The sequence below is a fragment of the Pristis pectinata genome, chromosome 15 (assembly GCF_009764475.1).
Source record: "Pristis pectinata isolate sPriPec2 chromosome 15, sPriPec2.1.pri, whole genome shotgun sequence".
In the NCBI taxonomy this organism is placed as follows: domain Eukaryota; kingdom Metazoa; phylum Chordata; class Chondrichthyes; order Rhinopristiformes; family Pristidae; genus Pristis; species Pristis pectinata.
Genome location: NC_067419.1, coordinates 16,795,629 through 16,822,013, shown reverse-complemented (window position 1 = coordinate 16,822,013; position 26,385 = coordinate 16,795,629). Strand labels below are relative to the sequence as shown.

Sequence of the window (26,385 nt, the reverse complement as noted above, 5' to 3'; positions counted from 1 at the left end):
TAATTTTTGTGAATCTACAGTATTTGATAATACTGCCTGTCTCAATCACACAATTTAAAGGAAGCTTTTGGCGGTTTAAATCTTCATTTAAAAAGACAGGTAATGGCATTCACTTTGCACTGTGATGTCATCTCCAGAGAGGTAATGAAACATTACCATGTGAATTGCATTTATGTGTGCTATGTATTTATGATTTTAAGCTGAAAACTTTTGGAACATTTCTTCCTTAAGGTAGTGTGAATTTAATACATCTGAACATTCTCATTCAAATGGTCACATTCAGTGCAAAGTAAACAATGTCATATTTTAAAAAAAAATTTAATACAAGCTCAAGACAATAGTGTGTATTTTATGTGCATGAGTCTATATAAAATCCTGGTAATACCATAGTTTGGAGTACTTTGGCAGCTTTGAGCTCTAAGTGACAGAAAGGAGTTTATGCCAAGACAGAGGTACAATACAAAACACTGCAATTTTTAGAATGCTACCAGATAAATTGGTAACTTGATAAATTGGTTTATTATTGTCACATGTAGCAAGATACAGTGAAAAACTTTGTTTTGCATGCCATCCATACAGATCATTTCATTACAACAGTGCACTGAGGTAGTACAAGGGAAAAGCAATAACAGAATGCAGAATAAAGTGTTACAGTTATAGAGAGAGTGCAGTGCAGACAGACAATAAGGTGCAAGGCTATATCGAGGTAGATTGTGAGGTCAAAAGTCCATCTTAGTGTACTAGGGGACTGTTCAATAGTCTTGTAACAGTGGGATAGAAGTTATCCTTGAGCCTGGTGATATGTTCTTTCAGGCTTTCATATCTTCTGCCCTGTGGGAGGGGGGAGAAGAAGAGAATGCCTGAGGTAGGTGGGATCTTTGATTATGTTATCTGCTTTACCAAGGCAGCAAGAAATGTAGACAGAGTCCATGGAGGGGAAGCTGGTTTCCGTGATGCACTGAGCTGTGTTCACAACTGCAGTCTCTTTTGTTTTGCTGACATTGAGGAAAAGGTTGTGGTCATGATACCATGTCACTAAGCTCTCTATCTCCTTCATGTACTCTGACTCATTGTTATTTGAGATTCAGCCCACTACAGTGATGTCATCTGCAAACTTGTAGATGGAGATAGAGCAGAATTTGCCATGCAGTCGTGAGGATATAGGGAGCAGAGTAGGGGGCTGAGGATGCAGCCTTGTGGGGCACCAGTGTTGAGGATAATCATAGTGGAGGTGTTGCTGCCTATCCTTACTGATTGTGATCCGTTGGTCAGGAAGTCAAGAATCCAGTTGCAAAGGGAGGCGCTGAGTCCCAGGTCTAGGAGTTTGGAGATGAGTTTGCTTGGAATTATAGTACTGAAGGTGGAGCTGTAGTCAATAAACAATAATCTAATGTAGGTGTCTTTACTGTCCAGATGCTCCAGAGATGAGTGTAGGGTCAGGGAGATGGTGTCTGCGTGGACCTTTTTCGATGGTAGGTGAATTGCAGAGGTTGTCTGAGAGGCTGGAGTTGATATGTTGATCATGACCAGCTTCTTAAAGCACTTCATGATGGTAAGATAGATATTAGTCACATGTACATCGCAACACACAGTGAAATGCATCTTTTGCGTAGAGTGTTCTGGGGGCAGCCCGCATGTGTCGTCACACTTCCGGCGCCAACATAGCATGCCCACAACTTCCTAACCCGTATGTCTTTGGAATGTGGGAGGAAACCAGAGCACCTGGAGGAAACCCACGCAGACACGGACAGAACCGGAATCAAACCTGGGTCACTAGCGCTGTAATAGCATTATGCTAACCGCTACACTACCGTGCCTGCCCACCGGGCAGTAGTCATTAAGGCATGTTACCTTATTTTTCTTAGGTACCGGGATGATAGTGGTCTTCTTAAAGCAGGTGGGAAACTCAGATTGAAATAGGGAGAGGTTAAAAATGTCTGCGAGTACCCCACCTGCTGATCTGTGCAGGCTCTAAGGACATGGCAGGGACACCATCAGTCCAGATGCTTTCCGCAGGTTCACTCTCTGGAAGACTGATCTGATGTCTGCAACAGTGACTGTGGGTTCAGGTGCACTGGAAGCTGTCAGGGTGGGTGGTGACATTCCAAACCCCTTCTGTTCAAAACGTGCATGCTTTAAGCTCAACAGGAGGGGATGCACTATTGTCGGTGATGCTGCCTGACTTTGTTTTGTAGCCCATTCTAGCATGTAAGCCCTGCCACAACTGATGTCTGGTCTGGGACTTGATTTTGGACTGGTATTATCTCTTGGCATCCCTGATAGCTTTTCAGAGGTTGCATCTCGATTTCTTGTACAGGTCAAGGTTACCTGATTTGAATGCTGCAGTCCTGGACTTCAGTAGGGTGTGGATCTCCCTGTTCATCCATGGTTTACTGTTTGGGAGCACTCGGATTGACCTTTTTGGTACACAGCCCTCTACACACTTGCTGATAAAGTCCGTGACAGTGGTGACATACTCATTTTGGTTGGCTGAGGTATAAGGATATCTCTGCATCTTTTCAAAGTCTACGGGGTTTGGTAAAGTTAATGGGGGGGGGGTCCAATTATAAAAGCAAATGGTTTTGTTTCACTATTTATAATGTAGGTAGAGAATGCTGGTGGGGCGGAGAAACAAATTTCTGAAATGGGACATAGAGAAAAGTTTGGAAATTTGTGTTTCAGGATATTTCACGTAATACTCCAAGCTGCTTTCTCAATGCCTATTCTCTCTTCACATCACCTTTTCATTCTGTCAGCACCTGATATTGAACCTTTTGATAACTGAGCTTCTGGAGAGATAATGAATGTTTCTTCAATTTCAGACTACATGGAGGGTAGTGAACAGGGTTTCTCAAGACCCACAGGTATACCTCCAAGTATTTTTAAAATGCAGTCTACTTCATTTTTAGTAGTTCCATTATTACAGCACTGTATTTTTCTGGGATATGGTGTCCCATATCTTGAACCTGTAGGCCACATTGGCCACTCACTTGTCTGTTTTATAGTTTATGCTCTTGTACTCAAATAGTCTTGGCCAAATTTGAACTGATGACTCATACTTGAGAATCAAACGGTCAGTAGAATGAAAAGGTACCCTGAGGTATTAATGTGTTGGTGGCCTGGAGACATCTGAAGAACTCATTATCTATCCTCACTGACACATTTGTTGGGCAGATGCCATTATTGCTGAAAAATGCCCATATTGATGAACAAAATGAGCTATAAGAAGGCACCAATTTATTGGTTTCCAACTGAGGAGCACTTCCTTGGTAATCAATAAGTAGATATTCATGTTGTCCATCATGCCTGTTACATAGAACGTATATGTGTATCTACCTATCCAGTTCAGCTATTCTTAAAGTAACCTTCAGCCAAAGTCAAAGGTCATATGCACAAGTATGATGAGGTACAGGTACAATGAAAAACTTGTTTGCAACAGCATTGATACATGCCAGTTCCCACAACAGAAGCATGTGTAAGCCTGTATTGATGGGATTCTGTATATTCCATGCGCTTATCTCCGTGATTTGTTCATCCAGTCCAGGGGTCCTTTTATCTGTAGCTGTACAAAGTCAAAAGTCATTGTACAATAAAAATGCAAAAAGTGTGTTAATATCTTTATATCTTAAATATAAAAGTGTACATTGATATTATGTCATCTCATATAAAAATATAAACAGTATGCACTAATAGTTTAAAATCTTGCACAAAGACAAAAAGCAAGATTTAAAATGTTACTGTGTCATTTATATGATTGCAAAAGTGGTGGAATGGTTTGGGAAGAAGAAGCTCCATATCTTTAAGAAATTATGATTTCATTCTTAATAGTCTTTCATTGAACCACATAGCCTGGTCAGCTATGAAAAAAATCACTTTTTGGTATAATAATGTTGACTAAGACACTAGAAATCACAATTTACTTAAATCAAATGGAGTCATGGATTATTTATTAGAAACAGGTTTGTACTTAAATTGGCTGGGAAAACCTTTATGCTTCCCATTCTTGTTTTGATTTCCTATTCTCATTCTGTGACTGATGGCTTCATAGTGGCTGTCAGTTTCCAGATTTCTTGTGCTTGGACAGCTGTATTGACAGTTCAATTACAAATCAGCCGTTGAGTAATTTACCCACAGGAATGATTTTTTGATGAAGTGCATTGCATCACAATGTATAAATCACACCTTTGCATGTGATTTCTCAGATTTGGGAAGACTATGGTAGCTGAGCCCACTCACCACATTTACCATTAAATCCAGCTCTACAGAGATATGCTTAAACAGCTATAAAAAAGGTTGAAAATTCTACTGTTGAAATAAGGAAACAAGGGGAGCAGTTTGCAGACAATGGTTTCCCAAAGCCTGATTCAGATATTAGATGTAGAAAAGTGTGTACATGAGCTTTTGAACGTTGTGTCTCTATAAGTTGGAGCCCTGACCTGTAATGACAGTCTATCAGATTTTGAGGTGACCTATGATAAATGCAATGCACATAACTGCAAGAATTTCATTGTGCATCTCAATCCATATTTTATTAGCTGCCAGCCAAGTAAAATTATAAAGTTTTAATGGTTTTTAATCAAAATATGGTTTCCCATGAATATAATTTCCTTTTTGTAAACATCAAGGTGTGAATCTATTATTTTCCTAGGTGTAGAATGATTTCAAGCTCTTTTTAAACTAGTTTTATTTATCATTGAAACTTGAAAATATTTAAGGCAACAATTTAAAGCACTCAACGATTCAGAAACAGCTTCTTCCTCTCCACCATTAGATTTCTGAACAGCCGTGAAACAACAAATTTCATGTCATTTAAGTCAGTGATAATAATTCTGATTCTGATTTTATACTATAAAATGTACTCAGAAAGTGTGTTAGTCATAGTAAGGAGAAAACAATGGAATCACTTAAAATTGCAACAAAAGCTTGCTTTAAATTTAGGGATAAATTTGCTGCATCAGGAAATACAGGAACACAGGAATTGCATGGGAGTTAAATCATGTCAGTGGCAGCAGAGAATTTTGATAGAAGTTTCAATGAAACTTACAATAGAAGTTCAAGGAAACCAGGGCCTACGCAAAAGCTGATAAATATCACATAAATGTTCTTGACCTGTTGTATTTAACATTGACTTAATGCAATATTTCTGCTGTTATTTTGGTAGTTTTCAAAGAAGTACTGAGTTGAAACATCTGTGTGGGGGAAGGGGCAGGTGATGATGTTTGGAGTGGGTGGTGGATGGAAGTGCTCCAGGCTCACTATTGGCACTCCTTTTGTTTCTCATTTCCATTAGTGACTTGGATCAGAAAGACATTGTAATATGTTCAGACTTATAGATTATATTGCACAAAGAGACTACTTTGAAGGATGAAGGATCATGATTACAGGATGAGTGCAAGAAATATGAGTACCCAAACAACTTTTAGAAATTTAATGCAGGTAAGTTTAATGTAAAGCACGTAATCATAAATGATGTTGAAAGAGATCTGAATGTCTTAGTTGACTCAGAACTCAATATGTCAAATCAATATACAGCAGCAATCAACAAAGCTAACAAAATGATGAATAAAGCAGGTATTTAACTGCTGAGGGTAATGCAGCCAGACCATGAGGGTTACTCTGAATTATACAAAAGTGCTGGAGACTCCTGGCTTTTACAGTGTGGAAGGGAAGTATCTGAGGGCTATTCTTATGCAAATTAGTGATCATAGGGAAAAGATTAATTTAGACAATTGGTATTAAGTACTGTGGGAATAGGACAAAGTAATACAATTCAATGCAGCAACAGTAACATTAGGATGAGACCTGAAGTTTCTTTTTCTGAAGCAACTGATCAACATTTAGGCAGTGGTGGGACAAAGTGCCTGGAATCATTAAACACACAGCTGGCTGCAGCAGTATTCAGGTTTTGGATGAATGAATTAAGCTGAGCTGAATATACTTTCTCATCTTCAAATAACTTGTGTATGCTTAGGTTTAAATTTAGGACTGAAGCCTTGTTGTTCTGATCATTCATTCTTTGTAAATCTATCCATTAATACCAATGTTGATTAATTCGAAATAGCTTTGATTCATTTCCTAATTTTACCTGCAAACAAGTACAAAATATTATTTCCCCTACACTCTGAACAAGAGCACACTTAAACCTGCATCACCCTTATTGCACAAGTGTGATTTCCGCCATCTTGTCCCCATATTTGTCATGTCAACAATACCCTTCCCCACTCAACAAGAATTGGTCAATACATAATCAAGAACTAACATCCTAACAGACATTTTTTGTGGTTTGCACTTTAACAAAATTTTCTATGGACATAATTTGTTTTCAAATTTCTATTTTTATAGAACCATCCATGAGCCTTTTTTGTTATTTTTCTGCTTCTCCTAAATCACATCCTAACCTTCAACTGGCGCTATTCAGAGCAGCTCCTTGGAAATCATGGAAGCAATGTGGCTTAATGTATCTTCCGTCTTATCAATGGTGGAAATAGGTACAGTTAGGTGTTATTGCTTACCTGGGTAGTTTCTCATTTCTGGAAAAAACCTTCTGATTATATAATTTAAATATTAATTGCATCAGTACACATTCCCTGATTAATTTCTTGATTTTCCAAATCAATCTTCCAGGTGGAAATGGCCCTTGGTATAACAGGGAAGAACTCTAGTGACCATTCTCCATGGATGCTGTCTGGCCTGCTGAGTTCCTCCAGCATCATAGTGTTTTTCATCAAGAACTCTAGTGAGCAGGGTCTAATCATGAATTCTGATACATAAAGGAGCTCACTTTTGGGTGTGTTCTATTGATTATGTCCTTATTCACAATATTAAATAGTTACATCATAATGCAGAACACTGGGAACATCTCATACATTAACCATACAATTAGCATTTCAATTTTCATTTCGTCTGACTTATATTCTACATCATCCTAATGTTACTGTTGCTGCATTGTATTACTTTGTTCTATTCCCACAGTACTTAATACCAATAGTAGGGGAAATAATCTTTTGTATTTGTTTGCAGGTAGAATTAAGAAATGAATCAAAGCTATTTTGAATTAATCAGCATTGCTATTAATGGATGGATTTATAAAGAATGAATGATCAGAACAACAAGGCTTCAGTCCTAAGTTTAAACCTAAGCATACACAAGTTATTTGTGATAACACGACAGATTTGTTTTCTTCTATGTAAAATCCATTTAAAAAAACAAGCTTAAGATGAATTTTCCTGAATAATAATTTGGAAACTGCAATTAAGAGTGCCTTATAGCCTTCTACAGGAGTGAAACTGAGACTTTAAATTGACAAAGTTATGTTACAAGATACAGAGCCCTTACTCTTCTACATCTGATTCTCCCTGTGAACTAACTCATCAAATTAAATGGAGCAGGTTGAATCTTCCTACTTTTTATTGAAAAAAATCTGGATGTGGAGTGTTTTGATGAAGAAACAGGAATCAGAGTGAAGAGTTATGTGGTTCTAGTTTTTATTTGATCATAAAGCAGGTTTATCAGAGACATCTCAAATAAGCTAGAACTAGAAAAAAAATCTCTTAAATTATTTGTAAAAACTGATAACAGATTTAAATAATTACTGGAATTCTACTTTTAAATTTATGCTTTACTAGGATAAAGTGGTTATCTTTGCCAAGTTAAAAAGATCCACTGCATCAGATTATGATGATGGTTTTATTAGAACAGAAGCCAGATGCTCTCTGCATTCCAATTAATGATATCACTTTGTTCTGTAATTGCTAGTGCTATGTGATGGAGCTGCTAATGGAGCCATGCTCCCAATCAAGTGCTGTTGTTCTCAACTCATGGTATTAGAAATCCAGATGTTAAATATTTAGCTTTGAAGGAGTTCAGAAATGAGCAGATATCTCAGTACCTCATGAAAAACTACAAAGAACCAATTGAAACATTGACAAGTTACATGTTGAAATTTTAAAATGATACAGAAAAGACAGAGCATTAACAACTGAAAATTGTTGGAACTTACCAAATATATCTTTCTGCATCTACAAGCCTCATAAATATTTCACGAAATTTGGGTGCACTTCGGAATGGTGAATGGTTGCCCTCTGGTGGACAGTTACTGCACACACAGTTCTAGAAGATTTAGCTAATTTTAATGCAGGGTCGCAGAATTGGTCCAACTAACCATATTTGGGAACCTTTGGATTTGGCTATCCCTGAGACAAGTGAAAATTTTTCACTAGTGTTTAAGAAAGTACTTATTATTATCTGTTTGTAAAGTAATAGTGATAATTACATTTCATTGGTGTAAGCTGCTATTTCATGCCAATGCATGTATCAGGCTAGAGGCAATTCCTTTCACTGCAGTTACTAATGCCTTCCTAACACAGTGGGGCTACTCAGTAACATGGTGTTCAGCCTTAAGTCACCAGAGCCTCAGTAATTACCATATATTGACAGAGGCTCTGGGGCAAATCCAGAGAGTTGCCAGATACGTAAATAACACGCATAGATTGCGGCCTTGTTGACATATTAGCCATTGCAGTAAGCTGGAGGAAAATCTCAAATAAGTTGTGTGAATGTGCCTGCGACTAGCTGCTTTTATCTACTGCAATTCTGTTATTTCTTGAGTTGGGTGAAATATCTAAAAGAATGTGACAAAAAGCTTATAATGGGGCCATTTCAGATAATAACTTTTTTTATATACTAATGTGCAATCAGCATTAGTTCATTCAACATTGTCATCTGTAGTTTTACTGGTTTTCTTTTATATTCTTTTTCAGCATCTGGGTATCACTGGCAAGGCTGGCATTTATGCTCATCTCAAACTGCCCATATGAAGGTGATGGTGAGTTGCCCTTTTAAACTGCTGCTGTCCGTCTGATGAAGGCACTCCTACATTCTCTGGGGTAGGGAATTACAGGACTTCAACCTAGCAATGATGAAAGACTGGTGATATATTATGGTGCTGACATGGAGAGGAATCTCCAGCTGGGGCATTCCCATGAGCCGGCTGCACTAGTTTTTCTTGGCAGTAGAGGTCCCGGGTTTGGAGGAGATGATGGAGCAGCATGGATGAGTGCTTGCAGTGCATTTTGTAGATGTACACACAGCAACCACTGTGTGCCAGTAGTGGAAGCAATGAATGTTAAGGATAGTTGATGAGATTCAAGTAGGTTGCTTTGTCCTGATGGTGCCAGACTTTTGAGAGCTGTTGGTGCTGCATTCATCATTCATCATTCCATCATCTAGCCTGTTCCTGATTTGTGCCTTATAGATGATGGAAAGGCCTGGAAGAGTCAGGAGGAGAGCAGTTCACTGCAGTATACCCAACCTCTGACCTGCTCTTGTGGCCATGATATTTATGTGGCTGGTTCAGGTGAGTTTCTGGTGAATGGAGACCTCCAGAAGACTGAAGGTGGGAAAATGGCAATGGTACCATTATTGAGTAACAAGAGCAGGTGGCTAGAATCTCTCTTGTTGGAGAAGGTCATTGCTGGCACTTTTGTGGTATGAATTTTATTTGCCGGTAATCAGGCCATGCCTCAATATTGTTGAGGTCTTGCTGCATGCAGGGATGGGCTACTTCATTTGCTGAGGCTTTGTGAATGGAATTGAACATTGTGCAATTATCAAATAACAGCCCCACTTCTGACTTTATGATTGAAGACAGGTCATTGATGAAACAGCCTAAGATGGTTTAGCCTTGGACACTGCCCTGAGGAACACCTGCAGTGATGCCCTGGGACTGGGCCGATTGACCTCTGACAACCGCAACATATTCCTTTGTGGTAAGTATGATACCAGCCATTAGAGTATTTTCCCATTGACTTCAGTTTTACTAGGCCAATTTATAGCCACATATGGTCATATGCTTATTGATGTCTAAAGCAGTCATCCTTGCATTAAATGGGCAATGCCTTATGTTTAAATAGTTACCCCTAGTTCTGGATTCTGCACATCCATCCTATCAACACCCATCAGCACGTTATCTAATTTAATTAAGAGCCTTTCCACTCCACTGGATACAAATCTAGCCTGGCCTCATAAGACAAACTGTCCATTCCAGGTATTTAATAAGCCTTCTCTTGTAACGTATTAACATCCTTTCAATTAACATCCTTCATTAAATCAGAAGACCAATAATGTGCACAGTATCCAAAAAGGTTATGCCCTATGTTACTGAAATATAACTTTCATGCTTCCGTATTCAATTTCTTTCTCAGTAAACAATGAAATTATGTTAGCTTTCCTGATTATTTGCCATATCTGTGTAGTAGTCTTTCACAAAACATGCACCAGGACACTAGGATCTCAGAGCCCTGCATTTAGATGATATGCTTCTTTTTTAAATTTTCCTGCCAAAATGACCAATTTCATATTTTCCTATGTTATAATTCTGATCTTTGCCCACTTACAATGTATCCAAATTGCTTTGCAGCCTCTTCATGACTTCCTCATCAACTTAATTTCCTCCCTAACTTCATATCATCAGAAAATGCATCGACCATTGGTGCCTTCATTCAAGTCATGTACATAAATTGTAAAAGAAGTTGAGGCCCCACCACCAATCCCTGTGGCACACCATTTGTTAAATCCTGTCAACCAGACAAAGACCCATCTATGCCTACTTTCTGTTTCTTGTTAGCTCGTTAATATTCTATCCATTGCCAATATGTTATCTCCTGCCACATGAGCTTTCATTTTTCAAAATAACTTTCGATGTGGCACCTTATCAAATGCCTTCTGGAAATCTAATTTTAGTACATCCACAGCATGCATTATTTCTTCAAAGAACTCCAATAAATTGGTCAAAAAATGAACAAATTTTCCTTCCATACTTGTCTACATTTTATCAATACAGTCTGTAGTATTGAAGCTGTAAGTGATACAGCATTGAATTGGTATGAATCTCTGTAACTTAACTGTTTGTTCATACTATTAAATGACATGCATAATATAGATATAATTCATTCAACTTAGACTGTAATTACAAAACTAGAAAAGTAGCAAATGGACATGACTCCGTTGAAATCAATGTTAGGAGAACTCCCAACATCTAGCCTGCACAAAAACACGGAATAACCTGTGAGAAAGCAGAACAGGAAATGCTGGAAATGCTCAGCAGGTTAGGCAGTATCTGCAGAGAGTGAAACAGTTAACATTTCAGCAATAATGCAGGCTTCCAGCTTCTGCAGCTCTTTGCATTCCGAGCTCAGAAAAAATGTTGATTAACTCTGCCCACAAAGAGTTGTACACTGTTTTCTTACCATTTAGAATAAATGGGAGGAAAAATATTCAAAGCTCCCATGAGTTGCCAACAGGAAATGTTCTCTCCCATTTGCAAACAATTTTAAAATTAAACTCTTATACAGGGGCCTGGAGGTTTACTGAAATTTGAGCTCTTTCTCTGAAATCATCTGTTCTTAAGGTTGATTGTAAAACAATGGACCAGATCATCTTGCCTGGTCTCTGAACCACCCAGAATCTCCTTGTCCATCTTGTTGGCCCTATCTAATCTGGAGTCCAGTAGCAGGGTCTGGATGGCAACAGGGCATCAGGTGGCAGAGTGAGGACATCCCATGCTGAAACAACTCTTGTTGATTGTTAAAGCTGTCATTGATTTTAAACGTTTTAAGATGTCTCTGACATTGAGAAATTAGTTAAATTGAGATATTTTTAAAAAATATTAAATTTTGTTTTAAATCAAGAATGTATTAAAATACACTATAACACTTAAATAATAAAAAACTTAAAGTAAAATAATATTGAGAAAACAACCTACCTTCCCCTGTTGCCTCCTACAATGCTTGCTTCTTGTGAGCTTCCTTAACTGTTCTGAATAATCTCTCAGCCACTAAATTTGATTCCAGATGATCTGAAGGAAGAAGAATTTGTGTGAACAGAATTGATTGAAAATGAAGGCCATTTTCAGGACTTTTCATGTAAACCATGACATTCACTTATCAGAATCAGGTTTAGTATCAATGACTTATATGTCGTGAAATTTGTTGTTTTGCAGCAACAGTACTGTGCAAAGACATAAAATTACTATAAATTACAAAATAAATAAATAGTGCAAAAAAGGTAGTGTTCATGGACCGTTCAGAAATCTGATGGCGGAGGGGAAGAAGCTGTTACTAAATTGCTGAATGTGGGTCTTCAGGCTCCTGTACCTCCTCCCGTATGGTACTAACGAGAATATAGAGCTCAACTCATCAATAGAACATTCATTATGATACATGAACCCGTGTGTTTCACTACAATCCACTTTGAGTGACTATCAATCAGTACCAGGAAATTATCATTTGCTTTGCAAAGGTTTATTCTCTGAAAAGGTCTAGTGGGCCATGATCATGAATGCAAAGAAGATTTTAATGGTTTGTTCCTGCAACTTTGACAAATTCTGCATTTGTTTAGTCATGGCGTCATACAGCTCGGAAACAGACCTTTGACCAACTAGGTCCATTGCCAACGATCATGTACCCATTTTATACTAATTTTATACTCATCCCATTTTATTCTCCCACATTCTCACATTCCCTGCAGATTATATCATTCAACAACACACTAGGCGCAATTTACAGCAGTCCATTAACCTACTAACCCACATGTGTTCAGGGCATTACATAGCACTGCCTGAAATTGAATTAAATTAAGTAAGCATTTTTGCATTAAGAAACAGTATACCTTGATTTAAAGGCTGATCCTAATGGCCTACAAACAGGGAAGGATAGAGCAGAGGCCATCAGCAATGCAACAAAGACGAAAAATGTAGCAGAACTAAGATTGCATAATTGCACTTGTTCTCTGTGAGAGTGTGAGAAGTAAAATATTCCATGTATTCAATATGTATAGTTCAGCCAAAATCCCTTCTTTCAAAGTAAGTAGGTATTACCACTCTATGATCCGTTTGATGCACCAATGCTCACATAACACCATATTGCGAAGATTGTGGGATGGTTTAAGTTCCTTGCCTCTACACATTTCAAATACTGACTATACTTTCATTGTATTTTCATAGCTCCTTATCATTGTCTTTATGTGTCTTGTCTGAGATTTAAGACACCATTACTTGAAAATCTCTTCAGTCATTTTTAATTTGTACATCCCACTTTCAATTCCAACAACAGAGTTCTCGTGTGGCAGCAGCAAAAGAGCCTCCATGATGATGTTCTGCTGGGAACACCTCTATTCAATCGTGTAGTCATACTGCAAAAGAAGGAGTGCCCAATTCTACATCCTTGATGATACTAGAATAAATATTGCAGATTTGGGACCTAATATTACTGGTAATGGCTTATGATCTGTCTTAAGGAAAAGATTCTGATTCCAAGCTTCTTTGATATGTGCTTCTTTCTTGACTTATACATAATTGCACTTGCACTTTGTGAGAGTGTGAGAAGTAAAAATGGTGGGTTTCTCTTGCTCATCATCTATCACATGGCTTATAACTGCACTTGCACCATAACTTGACACATCACAATCCAGGTTCAGCTCATGAGCAGCATCATTTAAAATAAAAACCAGGAGAACTACACTTCTTAAGCTTGCTTACTAAGTCCGTAAGGAAATGTGTGTAATATTGCATCATTCCTAGGAGCAATCTGAGTTCAGCTAAATTTTTCATCTTTGTTGTATTGGTGATGGCCTCTGCTCTATCCTTCCCTGTTTGTGGGCCATTAAGATCAGCCTTTAAACCAGGGTATACTGTTTCTTGATGCAAAAATGCTTACTTAATTTACATCAATATCATGCAGTGCTTATGTAATTTCCTGAACACCTCTTCCAAGACCGAAAACATTTTCTGTGCTTATGACAATCAACAGATCATCCTGGTTACACAAGCAATGCTATACACTTTGCAAAATCTTATTCAATGTGGCCTGGAAAACTTGAAGCTATAGGGAAACCTCATCAATGAATGATGCCCTTTGTGCGTGTTCGTCATCAGGCATTCCTGTGTGTCTTTTTAAACGTTTAATTTTGTGTGGTCCAATTTTGTGAGTACCTTAGATCCTCCTAACTCTGTACAAGTCCTGTGAAGTAGGTAGCAGATATTGTTTATCATCAACAGCTTGATTTAGTGTAAATTTTTAGTCTTCGCGCCATTGGAAAATTTTGTCTGCCTTGGGCATAACATAGTTGATGAGGCCCATTTACTCTGATTAGTTTTCACAAGCACACCATTTTGTTCTAGCCATCAATTCCTTTTCAACTTACTTGATGGATCTTGGCTTGGAATAAACCATCTTTGCATGTGGTGCATTTGTACGCATTGTATCCTGTTACATTGCCTTCAAACACGTTGCTATATTTTTTCAACAATTTGTCAAAGTGTAACTGTTAACCTACAGCATTTATAATATTATTTCAATCTAGCTTGAGTTATCTTGGCCATTTCTTCCTAATTAAATGAAAATCAAAAAACAATAGATGCTGGAAAATTGAATTAAAAACAGAACATACTGGAAACTCTCAATAGCCAGGCAGCATCTGTGGAAAATGAAACAAAATTAATGTTTCATAGACTTCATGTTTGCTTCAAACATAATTAGCTGCACACTGAACATCATATTGTACAATGTACTCTGTCCCAGCATCTAATGAACACTACCAGAATAGGTCCATAGTGAAATAATACTTTTCAATTGAACTTACTGGAGTAAGTGTCTTGATTCAATAATAAGTCTTGATTCATAATAAAAGAGCTTGCAGCAGCACCAATTCACATGTCAATGCACTGATAATGTATTTGCTTTCGGCATAGGTACTGTACAATCCAAGTTTCTAATTGTCTATATGATTATTTGAAATATGAAGTTGTCTTTTCTGCTGTGACATTTCAAATTGCCATGAAATTACTTCTGTTACTTGTCTTAGCCTTGGATTTGCATGCTGTTGAAACAGGCCTTTCTTTTGATAACTGAAGCAATTGGCTCTTGTAATCTGATGAAATTGAGGTGAATAGTAGCCATGGCTAGAATAGCCAATAAGTATTTAGCATCCTGCACAATTACACAATAAAATACATAAACTTAGAGTGAGAAGTATTTACTTTGACTTATGAAAATTATCTGTTTTGTTTCACAACTGAAATTAAATGCAGCCACATATGCTTAACTTGTTTTGTTTTCCTTTGTACTTATTTTTATCACAAATATTACGCCTAAAATTTTGCTAACATTGACATCTCTAACCTATCTCCCACTTTAAAGTAGAATTGCTAACCCTTTGGGAGGAGTGTAAGCAATGGGAGTGGTTATAGAGGGATGATCAAATGAAGGTGCCATGACATGCTTGCACAACAATCTTGTTGCCCAAGTGTGTGGGTCTTTGGGATGTAACCAGGTTAACTGGTTCTCTCTTCACAGAATGCTGCCTGACATCTTAATTGTTTCCAACGCTTGCTGTTTTAATTCCAGGTTTCTATCATCTGCAGGTTTTTTATTTATTTGCAATTTTAATATTGTACAGCAGTGGAATGCATAATAGATTTCTGCTAAATACTAACTGAAAACATGTCAATTTACCTACAACTTTAAATATGCTTCAGCATGTTGTTGGCAGCCTCTGTCACCTACTCGAGTTCTTGAAGAATGAGGTGATTAGAGGGGAGTTATGAATGGAATGATGGAGACATAAGAGAGAGTTTCCCTAAGCATGTGTAGCGTGTTTCTCCTCGCCAAATAAGAAAAAGACTAATCTAATATGAGGAATAAGATCTCCATTGCAATGTTTTGGAGTCCTCATACAGTTTCACCAACTCATCTTTGACTACCTCAAGGTAATCCAAAAAGCGATGAAATACTTTTCATGTAGACACAGATGTAATGTAAGGTATACAGGCACAACCGAATTAAGAGTAAGTCATGTTATGGTAGATATCTTAACACTTTGGTGCAGAGTTATCATTGTTTTATAGCAAATTAAAAAAATATATACATATTGTCTGCACTAATGTTTAATATTGTTTGAAACTATGATCTCTGCCATAATTTTTTAAATTAAAATGTATGTTAAGCATTTTATTCATGTGTTTGTAGGACAAAAAGATACTGTGCTCTATCAGCAAGAGGATAAGCAAAATTCAACTGCAAAGGTTGGCCTTTTCGAAAACCACCATTCCATTTTTCTCTCTGTGTAGTCTTTCACAGTCTGCATTTTCCCTTATATGGAGGTACATAAATAACTACCAAGTCGATTATTTATTTAAGTCTATCACCAATACTGCTTTGTGATTTCGAGAGAATATATGCAATTGGATGGTATCTGTACCACTCTTGTAAGCACCCACCCAATAACTTTCCACCTCCATTTCTTTCCATCCATTGCTGATATGTTTCAACCTTCTGCTTTTTTTTAATCAATATTGTGTGCATCTGTTCCTTTATTAGATGACCCAGTCCTAAGATGCTTCTTAAGGTACTGGTACAAAATTATTCAGCATGATATAGTTTCCTTCTTGTCAAAGACCTTTGGGACATTGGTGGATTTTCTTGACAATTGGATATTACTCTTACTAATATACCAACAAACTTCTGTTTCACTTTTTTAAGATGTTATACAATGGTATAGTAAATTGTCCAGTGAACCAGGTAAGTTTAAATGGAGTGTGAGAAACAAAACCCAATGAGTTTAAAGGAAGCGTGGGAATGGGGCCCTGGTGAGTTTAAAAGGAATGTAGGAATGGGCTCGCATGAGTTTTAAAGGAGTGGTCCCAATGCGTTTAAAAGGAGTGTGGAAGTTGGGCACTGTGTGTTTAAAAGAAGTGCGGGGAAAGGTGCCCAATATGTTTAAAGGGAGCAATTACAACAGGGCCCAATGAGTTTACAAGGAATGCAGGAAACAGAACCAGGTGAGGCAGATGCTGAACCATCAGGATTTCTGAATGATGGGATAGCAGATTATCGAGATTTCCTCTGCTGTGCTTTCTCTCTGTCTGAATAAATCACTTTGTGAATCAAAGAGTGTATCCAATTCAAAATATGCTGTGTAGTAGCATTTTGTTATATTTAAAGTTGGAAACTTGCAGAATTTAAATAATGTTAGGCTTGATTTGAAATCAAAAATGTTCAGTTAGTAGTGCCTGCTTACTCTCCCAAAGAGTTGTTTAGCAATCCAACTTTAAAGTGGAAGGTTGGTTAGAGATGTCAACATTAGCAAATCTTAAGTGTAATATTTATGATAAAAATAAATATGAAGGAAAATAAATCAGGTTAAACATATGTAGCTGTATTTAATTTAGTTATAATACAAAATGGATCACTTTTATAAGTCAAAGTTGACACCTCTCACTCTCAGTTTATATATTTTGTTGTGAAGTGCAGGATGATAAACACTTTTGCAAAGCACTTCTGGTAACCCATCAACTTCTTGCTATCTTAGTGACATTTTTTATTTCATTTGTTTTAAAAGTGTCCTTCCTACATAAAATACCACCACAATTTTCTGTAGTCATGGAAGAGGCAGTAATATTGAAAACTGTCAATAATTCAAACATATTATGTTAAAGTCTGACTAGTATTGTTTATGATTTTAGTAGGTTATCCCTGATTATGCTTATTAAATTACATAATCCCCATATAGAATAACATTATATGTTTTATATTACTGCATTTATTAAAGAACATTTGTATAATTAACTGTTTTCCATTCAGTAAAACTCTTGCAAATATCAGTATTCTATAAAGTGCTGGCTTAGCAAATCTATTGCAACATACATATTCCCTCTTTATTGTGATAATTATGGTGCTAACATATACCTACCTTTCATGATAAACAGTTACAGTTTTTTTTAATTGTTGTATTAACTTTCAATGAGATAGTACTTTCACATATGGATTTTGTATTTTATTCCTTTCTCTGCAGGTCCATTAACACAAAGAACATCAAATTCCTGCATAGATTTTGCTGCAGAATATTACAGTCCTTTGGGGTGAGGTAGTAGGTTGTATAGTTTTAGGGTTACACCCTTCCAGTCAGATAACTATACAATCTACTGTCTTTCCTGAGGCGGCTGTCAAAACTTCGATGGATCATTTGACAACCTTTATTTTGGTCATCTGGATATATTTTGAAAAGGATGAATGATTTTATTGATTCTATCAAATTAAGATCTTCAATGAACACTGTTTTATAATTTGGTCAATGATTCATTTTTGGGTATTAAAGCTTGAGTTTGCTTAATAGTTGTGAGACACTCAATGAAGAAATTTTATGTTTATATAAAAATCCAACACCTGACAATGCCGAGTAATATGATTAATTGGTTGCTCAAAATCTTGGTTTCTTATGGCCTCAAGTTAAATACTGTTCTTCAGGCATTAGCAGTCTACAAACTGCTACAAACATGTGCACTCAGGAGAATCTGTGAAAGCTGCTGTTGGTCCAAAATCACACACTCCTGATCCCTTCTCTCTCCCCAGAAACATTTAAATTTGTGTTCTCAATTTTAGATCTGCCTGCCAATATCACAAGAAATGTTTTAAAATATGATTTAATGAGAGACAAGATTGTTTATTGTGAATGAAGCTCCAGGGTTAAAAATTCCACGGTGATTACAATCTTCTCACAGAGCTGGGGAACTTCCATACAAACAGAGAGGGCAAATGGAAGAAGAGGCACAGAATCCCTAGGCTAATTCTTGGTTTAGGGCCAGATGTATCGATGGAGAGAGAAAATTTACAGGGTGCTACGAGGATGCATGTGGGTCACATGATGGGCCATAATTTTAGAAAGGTATCTTGTCCATAAAAGAGACATTATTATTTTGAAAAGTCATTTCAGCTACTATCTCCTTTTCTAAGGTAATGATGGGACCAGAGCGCCTGTGGAACAGCTTCCATAGATAGGGCCAATACCCCAATACCAGCTGACGGTGTCGGCAGATAGGGACCAAAGGTCCATTCCAAATAGTATGTTTGTCAGCTGACACAATATGAATGAAATGGCTTCCATTCTCCTCAGAATTTTGGTTTGTGTGTACACTGGAGGACAGTGTTCAAAATTTTAGGATTGTCATATGTTCTTCTCAGGTGGAACTTTGGATGAAGAATGACTGGTTCTGAGTTGAGTGTTGAGGCCAATTTGGGATTCACAGACTCTTCCATAGATGGCGTAGGAGATGCCTGAAGGGAAGCAGATTTGGTCATTTGTAAGGTGGTGCATTCCTTCTACTATTTGTGGTGGACTTCCATATGCTCCCAATGTATGGACTTAAGATTCTCTGCCATTCTAAATGCTCCTTCACTTTGGGCTGTCAAGGCCATGTATTCTCAGGAGTCAGTTGTGATCTGGCATTGTTTTCAAGGAAGTATTGAGGACATCTTAAATCTTTTCCTCCATCCACCTGGTAATCTTTTCTTGTGTCTGAGCTTGGAACAGTGTGTCAGTTTTGGGAGATTAGTGTTGGGTGTGTGAAATATGAAGCCTGATCGACAGAATTGACTGAGTCTACTTAGAGTCTCAATGGTGGGGATATTGGCCTGGGAGATGGTGCTGATGTTGGTTCAATTATCCTTGCAGTAAATTTGGAGGATCTTGCAAGAAAGTGTTGGCGGTATCTCTCCAAGTACCTTGAATTGCCTGCTATAGATAGTCCTCATCTCCAGAGCATTTACGAGGGCAGGGATCACTACTGCTTGGCAGTCTATACGTTTTGTCATATTTAAGTCCTACGCTTTTTAAATAGGCTCGTATCCTGATGGGCTGGGTGTCAAATCTACCGAGTAAAAGGAGCAAATTCTATGGCCATTTTGCTATGATAATTGTGAAATCTCTATAATGTGTGAAATACAGTTTACTTTGTCATTTTCATTGCATTTGGTTTCAGTTGTGACAATCTCAATGTTCTGCCAGGGTGAGGTAGTAGGTTGTGTAGTTTCAGGGTAGTGATTTTGCCCCATCTGAAGATAACTATACAACCTACTGCCTTCCCTGAAGAGCAATATGACAGCATGCAATTTGATTTTAGAAAACACAGTCACAAAGTATGGTGCAAGCAGTAATGAAGAACAACACAAACAGTTTCTGTCTTTAAAATGAGTGGAAATTGTTTTAAAAATCTAAAGTATATAACAAATTGTTCTTTAATGCTACAATAGAATGTGGAAAGTTTATTGAGACAAGTAGTGGTCATTTATTATGTTTGTGTCTATTTGAAAGCAATACTATACTTTCATAACATTAGAAAGTGGATGCTACAGTGGCTTAACCATTGTAAAACGCTCATAACCAAGAAACATGCAAACATAAAATCATTCTGAAGCAGAAATAAACAATTGGAATGTATTAGAAACCAATGTAGAATTTACTTTATTTGGATTACTGGAGGATGATGTCATGTATATACTATTTCTAGCTGCTATACCTGGCGTAGCTCAGGTCATTATGCTGCCAATCATCTCATTTGCATTCATTTCCATGCACTTGGGTTTTATAACACCCCTTGTAAATGAAGTAAAATCTACTTAAATACATAATTATTCCATGAATAATATAATTAATAGTTTAACTAAAGTTGTCAATAAAAACATATACACTTACAATAAATGTGTATAAAAATTGCACTTAATATAGTTCTCTTGATGTACCAATGCACAATGTGCAAATTTACTTGATTTCAATGTTGAAGTGCTTAAAAATATAGTATATTTTTTTCTTTTGAATCCAGTGTAAAGAATGTATAGATTATTTCTATCTCCAACTCTGGAGCAACCAACATATAGCTGACCATGGGAAAAGCATTGAGTTTTGAGGTTAAGGCCAACAACATTTAGTGGTTGTCCTCACACCTTGCTAAATCTCATAGCAAAACTAACTTCAAGAGGGAAATGAAGTCGCTTGAATGAAAAGGTAAATCAGATGGGATAATTGGTATCCGATGAATGAAGACACTTTCCCCAATAGCATTACCAGTCATTATTGTAGCCTCAATTACATGTGGTGGTAATCTTTGAACTGATAATTTTGTGCCTTTGCATCATATTGGTAGATCCAAATTCCTAGATAGCATAACTGGAGCTACTTCTTTAATTCAAGATTATGTGATGAAACACCAGGTGGTGACAGAAAGTTTAAAAATTCAACAGGGAAATGCACAGGCTCATCAATATCTGTTACACAGTCAATCAACTTGTATTGTACAGGTTGTCTGGGAAGCTTTGAAAGAAAGTCTTTATTCATGACCTGCACTACATCATTTTTTTGGTTTTAAAATTGCTCTCTCATGCAACGATTGGTAATTCAAATAGTGTTGAGTGACATTTGGGAAAACAGCCTGCATCAAATCATGAAATGATGTAACAATTAGGCACAAGTTTTTCATTGAAATCATTCCTGTTGAGTCTTCATGTTTAATTTCCCCATTTCCTAATTTCAAAACAAACTCTTGCAGATGAATCACTGTCAAATACGTAGCATATTAGTTTTCAAGTGCAATCATTTAAACTTTTCCCAAATATATGAAACTTTATACAGCCTTTCAATTCATCTGCTTTATTACCTCATGGAACTTTCCATTACTTCCATAAGGGTTTCATATCAGTTGAAATAACGACAGTTGGTATCTAACATTTGGTATCATTAAATATTTTAAGGCAGATTTTTCCACACGGAACATTGAAGAAAAGTATACATTAGTTGCTGCTGAACTGTACATAATACTTATAAAACCTGATCATATTTCTTTACATTTGCTAGTAGATTATAAGGTGTCTTAAAACTTCAAACTCATTGTAGATTCCCTTTCGGAAGAAATTTTAAGTAATTAAATAATAGATCTAAAAAGAGAGAGTGGGTGTACAGAGATCACTCTTCATAACAATGAGACTTACATTGCCATTCAGCGGAATAGTTTCCTTCTTAATTATACCCCAGGCATTCAATTCAAATATTACTGATGTTAATCGGAGACAAAAGAGATTGCAGATGCTGGAATCTGGAGCAAAAAAATGAGATGCTGAAAGAAATCAGCATGTCAGGCACCATTTGTAGAGAGAAATGGATGGTCGACATTTTGGGTCAAGACCCTTCATCTGGATCTGGTAAGGTATCGAGAGATGCCAGAATGAGTTAAGAACATCTATCCAAAATAGGCTAAGTGCAGTTTCAGTTTACTGGTAATATTATTGCTATAATTTTCCTTGAAATACTCTCCATCTTGGAGGGGTGTGGATGGTGGAGGAATGGAGGGTTGCATTGGTGTCCAGTGCTTCAGTGGCTAGGGATAGGCAGGAGAGGCAGCAGGATATTTGTTATAATGATCAAGAACAGGTATAAAGGGAATGCTCCAATCAGTAAGTGGGATGCTGGGGGGGAATGATCAGAAGTTAGGCCTTGGTGAATCCTGTATTCTTGCATTCAGAGATTGGGGTTGGAGCCTGAGCTTTGGGGTTTGTTGGGCTGAGATAGAGATAAGTGGGTGGAGAGTTGCCAAGAGATAAATGACGAGTTCAGCACATATGTGTGTACAATGATACTTGCAAGATTTAGAGAAGTACCTGCTGGACGTTATCTAACATTGCATTGAGGGCTCAAAAGTTATATCTAAAGTACATCCACAACATTAGGGCTGCAGTCAGAGCCTTGAATTGAATTTGACAGTGAAATACTGTCAATGGGTTGTGCAAGAATTAGTGCAATTTTCTGTTTTATTGTCGTAATCATCATTACATTGTAAAAATAGTAGCACCTTTCCACATGTTGGTATTGGTTTATTATTGTCACGTACCGAGGGTACAGTGAAAAAACCTGTCTTACATACTGATCGTACAGGTCAATTCATTACACAGTGCAGTTACATTGACGTAGTACAGGTAAAAACAATAACAGTACAGAGTAAAGTGTCACAGCTACAGAGAAAGTGCAGTGCAATAAGGTGCAAGGTCACAACCAGGTAGATCGTGAGGTCAGAGTCCATCTTATTGTATAAGGGAACCGTTCAATAGTCTTATCAGAGTGGGGTAGAAGCTGACCTTAAGTCTGGTGGTACATGCCCTCAGGCTCCTGTATCTTTACCCAATGGATAGAGGTGAGAAGAGAGAATGACCTGGGTGGGTGGGGTCTTTGATTATGCTGGCTGCTTCACCAAGACAACGAGAGGTAAAGACAGAGGAGACATTTGGTTTGAGTTGAAAGCAGGAAGACTCCAGATCTTATGTAAGATAAACTCACCTTTTCTATTTGAAATCTAAAAGATTAATATTGCAAATTGGTCAATGATATGATACAGCAAAGTAGGAATATTATTAGTTTCCCCTTATGAGAAAGTTGATGACCTAGAATCTGAGCTTCAAACACTGCGACACATCAGGGAGGGGGAGAGTTACCTATACGCTGTGTTTCAGGAGACAGTTACAACCATTAGATTAACTACTTCAAATTCGGTTTGTGATCAGGGACAAGAGGGTGTGACTGTGAGTGAGGCAGGTAGGGGGATCCAAGAGGTAGTGTTGGAGGAGCCTCAGCCCTTGAGCTTGTCCAACAGGTCTGAGATTCTTGCTCCCTGTGTGGATGAGAGTGGGGGCTATAGGAAGGATGAGCAACTGAACTGTGGCACTGTGGTTCCGGGAGCCATTCAAGAGGTGGCAGAGAAGAGAAATGTAGATGTGTTTAGGGGTAGTATAGTCAGGGGAATACACACAATTCTCTGCCACAAGGGACCGAGAGACCGAAGGCTGTGTTGCCTGTCTGGTGCCTGGGTTCAGGACACTTCATCTGACCTGCAGAGGAACTTGGAGTGGGAGGGGAAAGATCCAATTGCCGTGGTCCATGTGGGTACCAACAACATGAGTAGAACAAGGAAAGAGGGAATTTCAGCAGCTAGGGACTAAATTAAAAAGCAGAACCAAAAAGGTAGTAATCTTCGGATTGCTACCTGAGCCATGTGCAAATTGGCACAGGGTAAATAAGATCAGAGAGTTAAGTGCCTGACTCAAAGATTGGTATGGGAGAAGTGGGTTTGAATTCGTGGATATTGGCACCAGTAATGGGGAAGGAGGGAGCTGTTCTGATGGGATGGGCTCCACCTGAACCACACTGGGACCAGGGTCCTGGTGAATCACATAACTAAGGCTGTAGATAGGGCTTTTTAAACTAAATAGTTCGGGGGGGGTTCAACAGATTGGAAATGTATGGATAAAGTGAAAGGGAAGGGATAGTGCAGGAGAGGTTACTGAAATCTCCAGAATAAAGAGTAAGACAGAAAGTTTAGAAGGCATAAGAATCTAACTTAAGGCAACGTGGAGACAAATTTGAGAAGAAGGGTGTGTGAATACAGGACTGAAGGTTTTACGTTGAATGCACACAGCTCTACGAAATAAGGTCGATGAGCTCATAGTGCAGTTCGAAATTGGTAGGTAGACGTTTTTGTGTGCATCACAGAGTCGTGACTGAAAGAAGATCACAGCTGGCAGCTAAATATCCAAGGATACATCATCCTATCGAAAAGACAGGCAGGTGGGGCAGAAGGGGTGGGATGCTCTGTTGGTAAAAAATGAAATCAAATCCTTAGAAAGAAGGGACATAGAATCAGAAGATGTAGAGTCCTTGTGGGTTGTAGTAAGAAACTGCAAGAGTAAAAAGACCCTGATGGGAATTATGTTACAGGCCTCCAAATAGTAACCAGGATGTGGGTACAAATTACAACAGAAGATAGAAAAGGCATGTAAAAAGGGCAATGTTACGGTGGTCATGGGGGATTTCAATATGCAGGTACATTGGGAAAATCAGGTTGATACTGGATTCCAAGAGAAGGAATTTGTAGAATGCCTATAAGATGGCTTTTTAGAGCAGCTTGTGGTCGAGCTCACAAGGGAAAAGGCAATTCTGGATTTGGTGTTGTGCAATGAACCAGATTTGATTAGGGAGCTTAAGGTACAGGAACCCTTAGCTAAGAGGCAGTGATCATAGTATGATAGAATTCACCCCGCAGTTTGAGAGAGAGAATCTGAAATCGGATGTATCGGCATTACAGTTGAGTAAAGGTAAATACAGGGGCATGAGAGAGGAGCTGGCCAAAGTTGATTGGAAGGGGACACTAGCAGGGATGACGGCAGAGCAGCAATGGCAGGAGTTTCTGGGAGTAATTCAGAAGACACAGGATCAGTTCATCCCAAAGAAGAAGAAGCATTCTAAAGGCAGGATGAGGCAACCGTGGCTGACAAGGGAAGTCAAAGACAGCATAAAAGCAAAAGAGAGGGCATACAATATTGCAAATATTAGTGGGAAACTAGAGGATTGGGAAGCTTTTAAAAACCAACAAAAAACAACTAAAAAAGTAAATAAGGGGAGAAAAGATAAAATATGAAGGTAAGCAAGCCAATAATAAAAAAGAGGATACCAAAAGTTTTTTCTGATATATAAAGAGTAAAAGAAAGGCAAGAGTGGACATCAGACTGCTGGAAAATGACCTGGAGAGGTAGTAATGGAAAACAAAGAAATGGTGGACAAACTGATTAAGTATTTTGCGTCAGTCTTCACTGTGGAAGACACCAGCAACATGCCAGGAATTCAAGAGAGTCGGGGCAGAAATGAGTGTAGTCGCTATTACTAAGGAGAAGGTACTTGGGAAACTGAAAGGTCTGAAGGTAGGTAAGTAACCTGGACCAGATGGACTACACCTCAGAGTTCTGAAAGAGGTAGCTGAAGAGATTGTTGGAGGTATTAGGAGTGATCTTTCAAGAATCACTAGAGTCAGGAATGGTACTGGAGGACTGAAAGATCATAAATGTCACTCCAGGAAGGCAAAAGATAGGAAATTATAAGCCAGTTAGCCTGACTTCAGTGGTTGGTAAGATGTTAGAGTCCATTATCAAAGATAAGGTTTCAGGGTACTTGGAAGCACATAATAAAATAGGCTGAAGTCAGCATGGTTTCCTTAAGGGGAGATCTTGCCTGACAAATCTGTTGGAATTCTTTGAGGAAGTAACAGGCAGGATAGACAAAGGAGAGTCAGTGGATATTGTTTATCTGGATTTTCAGAAGGCCTTTGACAAGGTGCCACACATGAGGCTGCTAAACAAGATAGGAGCCCATGGTATTACAGGAAAGGTACTAGCATAGATAGAAGATTGGCTGACTGGCAGAAGGCAAAAGAATGGGGATAAATGGGGCCTTTTCTGGTTGGCTGTCGGTGACTAGTGGTTTTCCACAAGGGTCAGTATTGGGTCCGCTACTTTTCATGTTATGTGTTAATGATCTGGATGATAGAATTGATGGCTTTGTGGCCAAGTTGTGGATGATACAAAGATAGGTGGAGGGGCAGGTAGTGTTGAGGAAGCAGGGAGTCTGCAGAAGGACCTGGATAGGTTGGGAGAATGGGCAAAGAAGTGGCAGATGGAATAAAGCGTAGGGAATTGTATGGTCATGCACTTTGGTGGAAGGAATAAAGGCGGAGACTATTTTCTA

General features: G+C 38.0%; 1 long non-coding RNA gene across 1 annotated transcript in view; it reads right to left on the bottom strand.

Annotated features, from left to right (window-relative positions):
• Window positions 1-3,129: 3,129 nt before the first annotated feature.
• LOC127578370 (uncharacterized) overlaps window positions 3,130-26,385 on the bottom strand; it is a 36,074-nt gene continuing 12,818 nt past the window's right edge. The window contains exons 2-3 of the long non-coding RNA XR_007957515.1: window positions 11,762-11,854; window positions 3,130-3,562 (exon numbers count right to left, since the gene is read on the bottom strand). This is a non-coding gene — a long non-coding RNA (uncharacterized LOC127578370). The remainder of the gene's footprint in view (window positions 3,563-11,761; window positions 11,855-26,385) is intronic.